The 11,376-nt window shown below is 35.6% G+C and overlaps 1 pseudogene; it reads left to right on the top strand.

Annotated features, from left to right (window-relative positions):
* Positions 1–9,707: 9,707 nt before the first annotated feature.
* Positions 9,708–11,087, top strand: LOC123253395 (annotated as a pseudogene).
* The last annotated feature ends 289 nt before the right edge of the window (positions 11,088–11,376 follow it).

Genomic DNA, 11,376 nt, shown 5'->3' with positions numbered 1-11,376 from the left:
AGGGGAGGGAAGGAGATTTAATTTCTCAAAGATTAAATAGTATTTAATATTTAAAAAAAATAGTTTCCATGTAATTTTAGTATACATAATTTTAGTAGAGTTGTCATTTATACAACTTACAAATAAATAAATATTACATATAGTGGAAAAGACATTGATTTTCCCCAATAGATGGAGCATCAAAAAAGGAGAATCAACATTTTCAGTCTGAAAGGGATATTAGGGTTCATTTACTCTCTATCTTCCAAATGAATAAGTTGATTCACAAAAAATTGATCTGATTTTTGAGATCACAGAGAAAATTACTCCCAGAACCAAGTTAGAATTCAGATTCTTCACTCCCAATCCAGTTCATTTCCAGAATGGTATTCATTCATTCATTCATTCATTCATATAATCATTTAAAATTTTCTATATTGTATTAGGAGGATGTTTTGGTAAATGTTTAAAAGTTGAAGGTCCAGAAAAAGTATCACAAGAAAGAGGCTTTTAAGTTTAATCTGCTTACTTTTTATCAATATTTTCTTCACTGTAAATAATGAACAAAATATAAATCCAACCCCAGTTTCATATGCATAAATAAATGTTCACACTGAAAATATAACCATCAGTTCCTAATAATCTTTTGAGTCTGACTATAGAATGCATGCATATATGTATTTTGCACATGCTGCTCATTTGAGCTTTTGGAGATTTTCAACATATATAATTATATATATTGACCAGTATAATTGTAAATCAAGTACCAAAACCCATTTGTATGGGAGACTTCTCTTTGCAGAGCTGAATTCTAGAGAAAAGGAGAAAGGTAAGCTCGTTCAACTACCTTTGAGTCCATTCTATCTCTTTAGTACTTTTTCAAAGTCCCTTTTAAGTAACTTTGGGTTCCTCTGGCTGAAAACTGCTGAAGGAATATGACTCTGGCAAGAAGATGACAAGAGGAACAGACAATCTCTATCACATCCCTATTCCTAGCTTCTTATACTAGAGACTGTACTAGAGACAGGCAACTTCCTCTTGCATAAGACCCCAGAAGCTTTTTCTTAGTATCTCATTCCCAATGAGAAAACTCTTTTCCTATGTATAAACTCTCTGATTTCTGTTTTGCTATCTATCTGGATAAATGTATTTCTTTGCCTATTATTGTGTTCATTGTTGAACTGGTATTTGGTGGGAAAGGTTAAGCATAAGATATAAAGCTTTGAGTTCTCCTTTCCTCATTAATAAGCAGAGACCAGAAGTTTAGCTTGAACTTGAAAATCACAATCCCCTAGAGTAACTAATCATATTTAAAGGGGCATGGAGGTATAATTCTAGCCTCGTTCGCCTTTCCTCTGAGGAAAGCAAAGTGACCAAGCTTCTGGCCCCAAACCACTATTTCCTTTTGGGGCAGGAATTAACATCTCCCTTGGAGAAGGAAAGAGGAACAGGTTAAATATGTCTATTCTGACTCTCTTTAAGCCACACTATGACACACCTATACTATATGTTGGCGATAGCCCCTTGTTTCATAATATTTTAGGGAAAAAATTAAAGGAGGCAACAACTGGAGATCACTTAGGGAAAGGCTATTGCAACAAGAGAATTCACTGGTAATTATTAATAATAATAGTACTTTACACTTACCAAAGACCTCTTTATATGTAATATCCCACTGGATATTCACAACTCTATGGGGATGTAGGGTATGCATTAATACCTCCATTTTTGTTTGAGGTTGAAATAATTCATGAAATGTATTATAACAGCCCCAATAGTATTTTCAGACATTTTCCTACATTTTTGAGAATTATAGAATTCAAAATTATAGAATTTTAGAAGACACTCTAAAAAAAGCAGACGGTGATACTGATCATTTTTTCCTATGGATTACATTTAGTGAGAGGGAGAATGCCATTAGAAGGTAGACCTTAAAGTCTGAATATCTTGGGTTTAAGTTCTGCCTCTGGAAATCTGTCACTAAACAGGCATTTATTAATTACTTATTCGATTCTAGGAATTGTGCTTAAGTACACGGGGCACAAAAAAGGCACACATTTTAAAATAGCCATTTAACCATGATTGAGTAACTTATTCTTTTCAGTATTTTAGATGGATGGCCTTCAAAATTGGGGGGTCTTTGGGAGATGGTATGATATGATTTCAGGAGATGTATAAAAAAATAAAAGAGGGAAAACAGGAAAATAGCCAATTGTGAGGCTTATCTCCAAACTAATTATGTCTATCCTTCACCCATTATACTACCAAACAGCCAGATTTCTCCCTCCCACTGATGTACAAGCTGCCAATCTCCCCCCTGCCTGCCTTTCATATCCTAACCATCACCTAGGTCCCCACAAGAGCAGGTGCCATTTGAAAATTTTCCCTTTTCCATTATAGTCCCTCAGACCTTGCTATCATCTTTGGCTATAGGTACGCCTCTAAGAGAAGGCTCTGAGCTTTGAGACAGTCAGGAATGAACAAGAATGCTGTTCCCTCCTGTTATAGTTCTGGATGGCAAAGGAAGGAATCACACAAAGGAGTACATTATATAAATGATACATGTACATGTATATATGTACACACATAGTATGCGTACTGTGTGTATACTAGCCCCATGTTAGTTTAGATTTAATTCTAGAACAAAGTGAGACACTTGTAAGTTATTCAACATTTAATGAAGATATCCTTAGTGATAGCACATAAAGGATATTTAGCAAAGATGGGACACCTTGAGTTGTTGCTCAGGTTGAATTTCTTTTTTTTTTTTTAACCCTTAACTTCTGTGTATTGTCTCCTAGGTGGAAGAGTGGTAAGGGTGGGCAATGGGGGTCAAGTGACTTGCCCAGGGTCGCACAGCTAGGAAGTGTCTGAGGCTGGATTTGAACCCAGGACCTCTCGTCTCTAGGCTTGACTCTCAATCCACTGAGCTACCCAGCTGCTCCCTCAGGTTGAATTTCTTAACTGTTGCTAATCCACAAAATAATAAATGCAACCATGATTTGTAGTTGATTTCCTAATTTCTTATGTATAAACGTTCACACAGAAAATATAACAATCAGTTTTCACTAGCCTTTTGGGTTTTGCAATAGCACACACACATGTATGTATTTTGCACATGATGCTTATCTAAGTTTTTGGAGATTTCAACATAAGTGACCAATATTGAATTGATTTAGGTAAGTGAGTTTGTCTATTTTACTCATCAGTTAACAGTCTAAACTTTTACCCCATCATACCAACCAAATCTTAAGGGATGTCTTATATCTATTAAGGAAAAGTAGCCTAAAATTGTTAAAATTCACTATTTTCCTCTTGAGAATTGTTTGTTTATATTGATAAGTTGTCTCATCCTTCCTCTCCCTGCCCTCTGACAGAGAGATATCACATACCACAAACAGTAGTTTTAAGAATATGGAGAAAATCGGCCTAACTGATTAATAACTATTGATTAATTGACTGGTAGAAAGAAAAGAACATTGAAGGGATGTCATAAATTCTAGATCCTGTTAGGTCACTAATTGAGTGATCTTGGCAGTTCATTTTATCTTTGTGAACCTCAGTATTCTTTTCTGGAAAGTGAAGAGGCTGAATAACATGACCATTAAGATTTCTCCCAACTCTCACAATACTGCAACCTTTTGGAAATACAACAGTCAACAATTGGAATACATACACACATATACATGCACATATATGTGTATATATACATACACATAATCTCCTCTAGATTTTCAAGTTCCAAACAAAGGAGTAGAGGCATGAATTTGAATGAAGACTTAAAACTGAAAGAAATGTGTCAAAACAGTATTGTTCCACTAAATCCTTTGCTAAAGGTGCAAATTGCAAATCTGACACAACTGCTATTCTGAACTACTCTGTTTAATTATGAGTTTAGACAGAAAAAAAAATTTTCTCCAGAAGGCAAGGAAACAGATGGGCCATCAACTCTAGATTTGGGAGCCTACTAAATGATTTGTTAGCCTCTGGACAGGAAATTTTTTGCCTGATATCAATTGCAAAACTGGGGAAAAAATGCTCAGGAAGTTGTCTGCTAGCAGTAGGATATGTAACTTTTTTACAAACTAAAATGTATTATTGAACAGTCCTGAATACCTTCCTAGTTAATTAATCATTTGAAGAAATCTTTCCCTGGAGAAAAGATACAAAATAATGTATGTGTGTGCGTGTGTGTGTGTGTGTGTGTGTGTGTGTGTGTGCATTTCTGTTTTTGAAAGTTGTATTTCCAAAAGGTTGCAGTATTAGAGTTGTGTGTGTGTGTGTATGTGTGTGTGAAATTCACCCAAATCATCTCAAAATGATCACTCTTGAATAACTGGAAAATTTCAGGTGCACATAGTAGATATGAGGCATCATAGACCTGTAACTACCAGTTAAAATCTGTAGGCAAGAGGGAAGGTTTAGCACTGAAATTTTAAGTAAAGCAAAACAATTGCTAGATTGAGATCCAGAAAGCCTGGTCAGTGTTATTCCCACCAATTTAGCCTTTGTCTCACTATCTGGAAAATGAGGTATGCTGACCTAACTGAGTTCTCTGCTAGGTACTTTACAGATTTTTTTTTAATTCAATGGTTCTACTATTCTGTGTTTGAAATGGGCTGTTTTGCTGTACAGGGTGGAAGATGAGTAGAACTAAACAAATAGAAAAATTAAAACAAAAAAAATTAAAAGTACTCCCGGGTTGCCACTATTGATTGACCAAGGATGGAAAAAAAATTATGGTAAGTAAGATGTTTTGACAGTTTCCAATGTCAAGTTATGGTAGAAAAATTAATTGAAAAACAAAGCTCAATCTTATGTCTGGGCCCTTTTGCATGACTACTCATACATACACATACATTACTGTCTTGTTCACAAATTAGCATATACCTGTCTTCTCTCTATTCCATGTAAAGGCCTTAAGTGTGTGTGTGCATGCCCAAGTTTATATGTGTATACATTCATTTAAATATACACAGACATGTATCTGTATACATAAGGAAACACATGTATGATCATGAATGCATGTATAGTCTACTTCAATGATTTTATCCATCTAGTGAATTCTCCTTTAAGTATGAACTTTCCATCTGTCCTTCTTTCCTTTTTTCCTTCTATCTTTCCCTCCTTTCCTCTTCTTTCCAGATTTTCCTTCCTCCCTTTTTTAGAGAAAAATATTTTATAATATTAATTGCATCTTTTAAAATTAATTTTTTAAAATCCCATACCTTATATCATAGAATCTATTCTGAGTATTGATTCCAAGGCAGAAGAGCAGTAAGGGCTAGGAAGAAAGAAGTCCATATTTCCACCCAGGACTTCCTTTCTCCAGGGCTGGTTCTCTATCCACTAGCTGCCCAATAATTGAATCTTTTAAATATTGTTTTGAACTTATCAAATACCAAATAAAATGAAAAGTTTTTTACACTAGTAATTAACGCTTAAATTTTCTTCAGTTTTAGAATTAGTGAACACTAAATAAAATGAGCATTTCCACACATATAGTAGAAAAGCAAAGGAAGATTTGACAGACCTCAATTTCTTTTCTTTAAATATATAAAAAGCCCAATTTATGAAAAAGTCAAAGCTATCTGGCTTATCTTTGATATCTTTGTTAAAAACAAACAAACAAGAAAATTCCTCAATGACTCTCCCCACTGTTTTTTTTTCTTTTTTTTTACTCTCTTCCTCTACCTCTCTTTACTTTTCAACACCTCCACACACTGGAAAAAAAGGAAAATAAAAACCAAGCCTTTGTAACAAAGGTGCATGTAATCAAGAAAAAAAAAAAAACATTCACACAGCAATTGAGTCTGCAAATATTTGTTTCATCTTCATTGTCAATCCATTAGCTCCCAAAAGTTAGAAGTTCATCATCAAACCCTTAGAAATGACAGCTGGATTTTTCATTGATCATTTTTCACAAGTCTTTTTCAAAGATGATTTTCCTTATAATGTTTCATAAATTGTTCACCTCATTGTGCTCACTTCACTTTGCGTCACTTCTAGAGTATTTGCTATTTTTCTCTGTATAGTGATGACTCTCACGTAACCATGCTGGCTACCCCTCTTTCCTGTATATATATATATATATATATATACAGAGAGAGGAGACAGACAGACAGACAGACAGACTGTGGCTTGAGCCACCATTCTGTTTCTCCACTCCAACCCTACTGCTAGCTACCAGTGATGAATGGTCAGGTTCCATTCTACTATTTAAGATTTGTTATGTTTTACAAATTGGAATTTAATTAAAAATAAAGACGTACAAAAAGTTATTTCTAATATATTTGGGCATACATGAGCCCATACCACCTCAATCCTTAAGGAGAGCAGACTTAAGAAAAGTCAGTTTCTATATATGAAGAGACTTTAATTAGTTACCAAGCCCCCATTACAAGTATGACATTGGAAAAAACAGCTTCATATCCTCAAGTGACACATCCAATGGATGGGCCTACATCTTGGACAACACTGGACTGGGTTCAGTAGATCTTTGTTTAGTCTCAGTTCTGGACTGGCTAGCTTGGATTCTGCTTCTATACTTCCTAGTAGCTCAATTTCCTGATCTGCATAAGTTCACAAGGTCTTAAGCAAAGAACAGATGCTCCATATTCATAAGCCATATGTTGGCCTCAGATGTGGAAGACCCAAAATCTCTCCCTTTACACTAGTTTTCACTAGCATAAAGCCAGCAAGAAAAAAATACTGACCAAATACAAGGGCTTGAATAACTAATGCCTTTTTAATATACTTCTATTCTAGCTGGAAAGTCAACCAGAAAGGTTCTTCTTTTTCACAGGTTTTGCAGATTAGAAACAGTTACAGAAAGATTTCAGATGCTCCAAATTAAAAAAAAAAAAGTATATATCTTTGATGTAGGGAATTGCGTCAATCCTCCTACTCCATTAATTTCAAAGTCATGTACTTCATAATTTCCTACAATACAATAATATTTCATTGCTTGAATTTAGCCTAATTTCATTAGTATTTTCTCATTAAATAGGTGTGCCATTAGTCTCAAATTCTTTAATATTAAAAAAAAGAGTTGTTATAAGTATCACAATATAAATAGAAACATTTCCTCTTTCTTTGATCTCTTTTAGATATACTGATAAGGACACATGCAGACAAAGGTTAAATGACTTCCTTGTTTTTTTTTTCTTTTTCATGGCTCTTTTCAGTTTATTACAAAAATGAGTTACCCACTATAGAATTCTACTATTTTTTTTTCAGAGAAATTTTAATTATTTTTACCATATATCCTCTTTTTTGTTGTCAAACAGCTTTTTCTCAAATATTCTTCTACCTTAAATGGTGATTAGCAAGTTTTGTGCTATCCTGACTATGGCTTCTTGGTTCTTCTATTTTCTTTTTTAGGTACTTGAAATGTGTTTTCATTGATCTGGAATCTAGACTTTTGGCTAATATTCCAGGAAGGTTTCATTTTGAGGTTTCTTCCAGGATGAGATTGGTGAATTTTTAAAATTTTCTCTTTGTCCTTTGTCTCTAAAAGGTGGTTTTTATTTTTAATTTTTAAAAAGCTTTTATTTTGGTCCTTATTTTCAGATAGTCTTATCATTCTTAGGTTCATTCTCCTTTAACTATTTGCTAGGTCAGTTGTTTATTTCAATCTTTTTTATTTCATTTGAATATTTCTTGTTTTGTTCTTGAACCATTGATTTCTCTTTGTTACTTATTATCTGACTCTTTTCGACTCCACAAACTATATTGTCAGTGGGGTTTTCTTGGCAAAGTTACTAAAGTAATTTGTCATTTTTTTCCAGTAATTCAGGCAAACAGGGGTTAAATGACTTGCCCAGGGTCACATAGTGTTTGAGGCCAAATTTGAACTCAGATCTTCCTGACTCCAGGCCCAGCACTCTAACCATTGAGCCACATAGAAACATCTTTATTTTCTCTTTGGATTCTTAATTTTCAGGATATTTAATTTATGGGAAACATTTACTACTGTCTGTTATATTGTATTAATTCTTATTGCATTTCTTTTCTTCCTAGATATCTAATTATTTCTCATTTCATTTATTACAGATACTCTTAAAAGTTTTTTTGGCCACAACATTATTTTCTTTGAATATCTACTCAATTTACAGTGGAATTAATCTCTCTTCTTGTGTTAGCTCTTGAGGTTCTCTTAATCCAAGGCATTTCTTCACTGAGATCAGCATTTTCTTCTGTTTACTCAAATCTGTAACCTCAGTTTCCAGAGTAGGAATTTGGGATCAGGTCTAACTCTGATCTTGTCCTCCTGGCTAGTGTTAGTTCCTAATTAATATTGACTTTCGTGGCTAAGACTTGGCCCCATCTTGGAGAGTACTTCCAGCCTTATCCCCCTCTATGGTTCTAGTCCTGGATGCCTAGCTTGTGCATAGGCACAAGCTAAACTGGTGATAATCTAGTCCTGTATCCTGCAGGTCGAAGCCTTAGTTTCCCTTTGCTGGATACTATGCTATCATCATCTCTAAATATGGGATTGGGATGATTTATATTTCTCCTTTTAGCTATCTCCTATCATTTCTTTTACTTGTTCCATAGAATTATCACAAACTTTCTGTGCAGGGTTGGACAGAATGGAGAAATTTATAGTCAGTTATCTTTGTTTTTTTTTTTAATTATGTTTCTTTCTGATAAATTTTTAGAACTTTACTAAGGCATTTATATAATTTCTGACCTATGTCAAAATAGATCTGTAACCATTTTCCAATTTATATTCCTGGATATTTACTTGAAGTATGGAGGGTTTAAGTGACTTTTCCAGGTTCATAAATCCAAGACACTTCAAAAGTCTCGAAGTCAGGCTGTGAGGAGGAAGTTTCTTTCACAGGCATTATTTCATCTCTTGCTACATGCATCTAGTCCCCCCATACAGCTGTTCTGGGAGCTGTTCATTGTACCTTGTCACAATTTTTGCATGCTGATGAAATTCCTAAAGAAATAATATCCTTGTCTTGGACTTTGCCATCCTATAGTGTAAAGGGGAAAAATTAGGGTTTGGTTGGACTGAATATTTAAAAGGTTTGGTTGCCAGGAAATGAATAAATATCAATTCCAGAATGATTTTTAGCAATTTATTTATAAAATATGGGAGAGAGTGAAAGTAGAGAAAATCAGAAGAGAGATTAGGGTAAGATAACTAACCCAACACACTAAGTAATTTGCTCCAGCCCTTGGCTCAACTCAGGCAGGGCTAATTAGTCTTCAGCCAGAGAAGCCTCAGCCTTGAGCTAAATGGCTGAGGGATGAAGGATGAATAAAGCAAAGGCTTCAGTCATGAAGCCTCTCTCAAGAGAAGAGTCCCTTCAGGAAAAATCCAGGAAGAGTCAGTCTTTCTCACTCACCATGTGGTAGTTCAAAAGGAGAGATTTACAAACAGTCTCACCAAGGTCTCAGGTCTCAGGTACAGCAAGTAGAGTCTCCAAATCCAAAGAATGAACAAGAACTGACTCATAGGAAGTTGTCACTCCTTTTTAAAAGCACTTCTTTTGTGTCACTTCCTGTGCCTTCCTCTACTTTATGTGTACCGATCACAACAAATAATTTGCTTAGGACTGTCCAGGGAGGCAATCAGTCGATTCTGATTCATCACCCACTCTTGCACACGGTTACAGACCTCTCCCACTAAAGTGTAAATGGGGTGTTTACACTTTTGATGATTAGATCTAAAAATGGGCAGCGTAGGATTAATCCCATCATCACAATAGTACATGTTTCAGCTTCTATACCTTAACCCAGACTGGCTGGAGATTCCTGTTGCTGTGGAGTGTGCCTGGTACTTTCATGACATTACCTATCTCCAGGTCAATATTCTTCCACTTATGGCCTCAGGAGCTTTGTCCAGTCTGAGGATATTACTGTTGGACTTGACTAGGGCTTCCTCATATGAAATGTGAATCAGACTTTCTTTTAGTACTTCACACTTAACAATCCCCACTGTGATCATTTGGGAGACTACTCTCCCCAATGAATCATTTAAGGTAACCAGCTTATACCTCTAACAATCTTCTAGCTAAAGGTGCATATGCTATTGGACTTTCTAAAAGGAAACTACAATAGTTAGAGATAAGAGGGAAATAGAAGAGAGAGAGAGAGAGAGAGAGAGAGAGAGAGAGAGAGAGAGAGAGAGAGAGAGAGAGAGAGAGAAAGAGAGAGAGAGAGAGAGAGAGAGAGAGAGAGAGAGAGAGAGAGAGAGAGAGAGCAAAACCAGTGTTTGCTAGGCGCATTGATAAAAAGACCAATTATGAGGAAGTCCTTTGGCTTAAGAGTTTACATTTAGAATAAATGTGTTCAAACCCCTTCAGTTCAAACAGTTACACCCCAAAGTTCATTCTGGATCTTTCAATGCATTGGAGGTTTCTTTATGGTACTTTCTCAGAATAGTTCATTTTCTTGATTCAAGAAGTTATCGAGCATCTTTTCCTAAAATGTTTTTTTAAAAAAAATTTTTAAATCTTGGATTTTATGAAAATTATACATTTGGGATCTATGGATACAAGACCAGATCAGTTGGCCTGTCCAGGACATCAGTGCTTTGGTAACTTGCTGGTAGAGGAGGGGTAGCAAATGCAAGAGTATGAGCAGATTTTGGAGATGAGTGAATTATAATGGCCATGTTTATCCTCATGGAGTCCTTCATCCAGCGTCACCTTCTTTCTGAGTCCCTTTCGATCCTCAACAATCACAGTGTAAAATATTCTGGCCTCTGCAGTGTGTTGCTTTCTCTAGATCAGGTTGCTCCCTTTTTGCAATTCTTACCCATTTCAGGGGTGGTTCATATATTGGTGCTCAAAATTCTGTGCAACGTTGCAGAGAAGGCTCCTTTCTGCTGCCAGAGGCTCTTATCTGGTCTGCTACTACCCCATTTATTAGTTATCCTGACCTTTTCTGGCTCAGAGATATAGGCCAAAGCCTGGAGCTATTGAGGCTGCTATTTATAAAATAACATTAGGTGGTTCAGGACTTCCTATAGTATGTTGAAATACAGGAGCTACCCAAAAGAGACTGACCTCCTGGAATGCATCCAAACTCTACAGGAGATGGCACTGGGAGGAAGTTCACTTATACCAAATGCATTAGTGCTGCCATAGCCTTTTCTTGCCTGTGTCTTGTTGGCTCAAAAGTTAATCATCCATGTTCAAATTATAAATTTCCATTCAAAGATGAATAAATGGGCACCAGGCCCTGTCTGCTCACAGTTCTGTCACATTTCCTGTCCCTACTTTCTTCCTTTTCCCTCTTTTATATATGATAGCTTCCCTTAGAAATCAAAAGTTGCATTTAAAAATAAATTTTTTAAACTTTATTGTCCATCTTGGAATTAATACTGTTCTTTGGTTCTAAGGCAGAAGAGTGGTAAGGGCTAGGCAATGGGGGTTA

Source organism: Gracilinanus agilis, chromosome 1 (assembly GCF_016433145.1).
Source record: "Gracilinanus agilis isolate LMUSP501 chromosome 1, AgileGrace, whole genome shotgun sequence".
Lineage (NCBI taxonomy): Eukaryota > Metazoa > Chordata > Mammalia > Didelphimorphia > Didelphidae > Gracilinanus > Gracilinanus agilis.
Note: the sequence above shows the minus strand (reverse complement) of the source record. Positions and strands in the feature narration are given on the sequence as shown.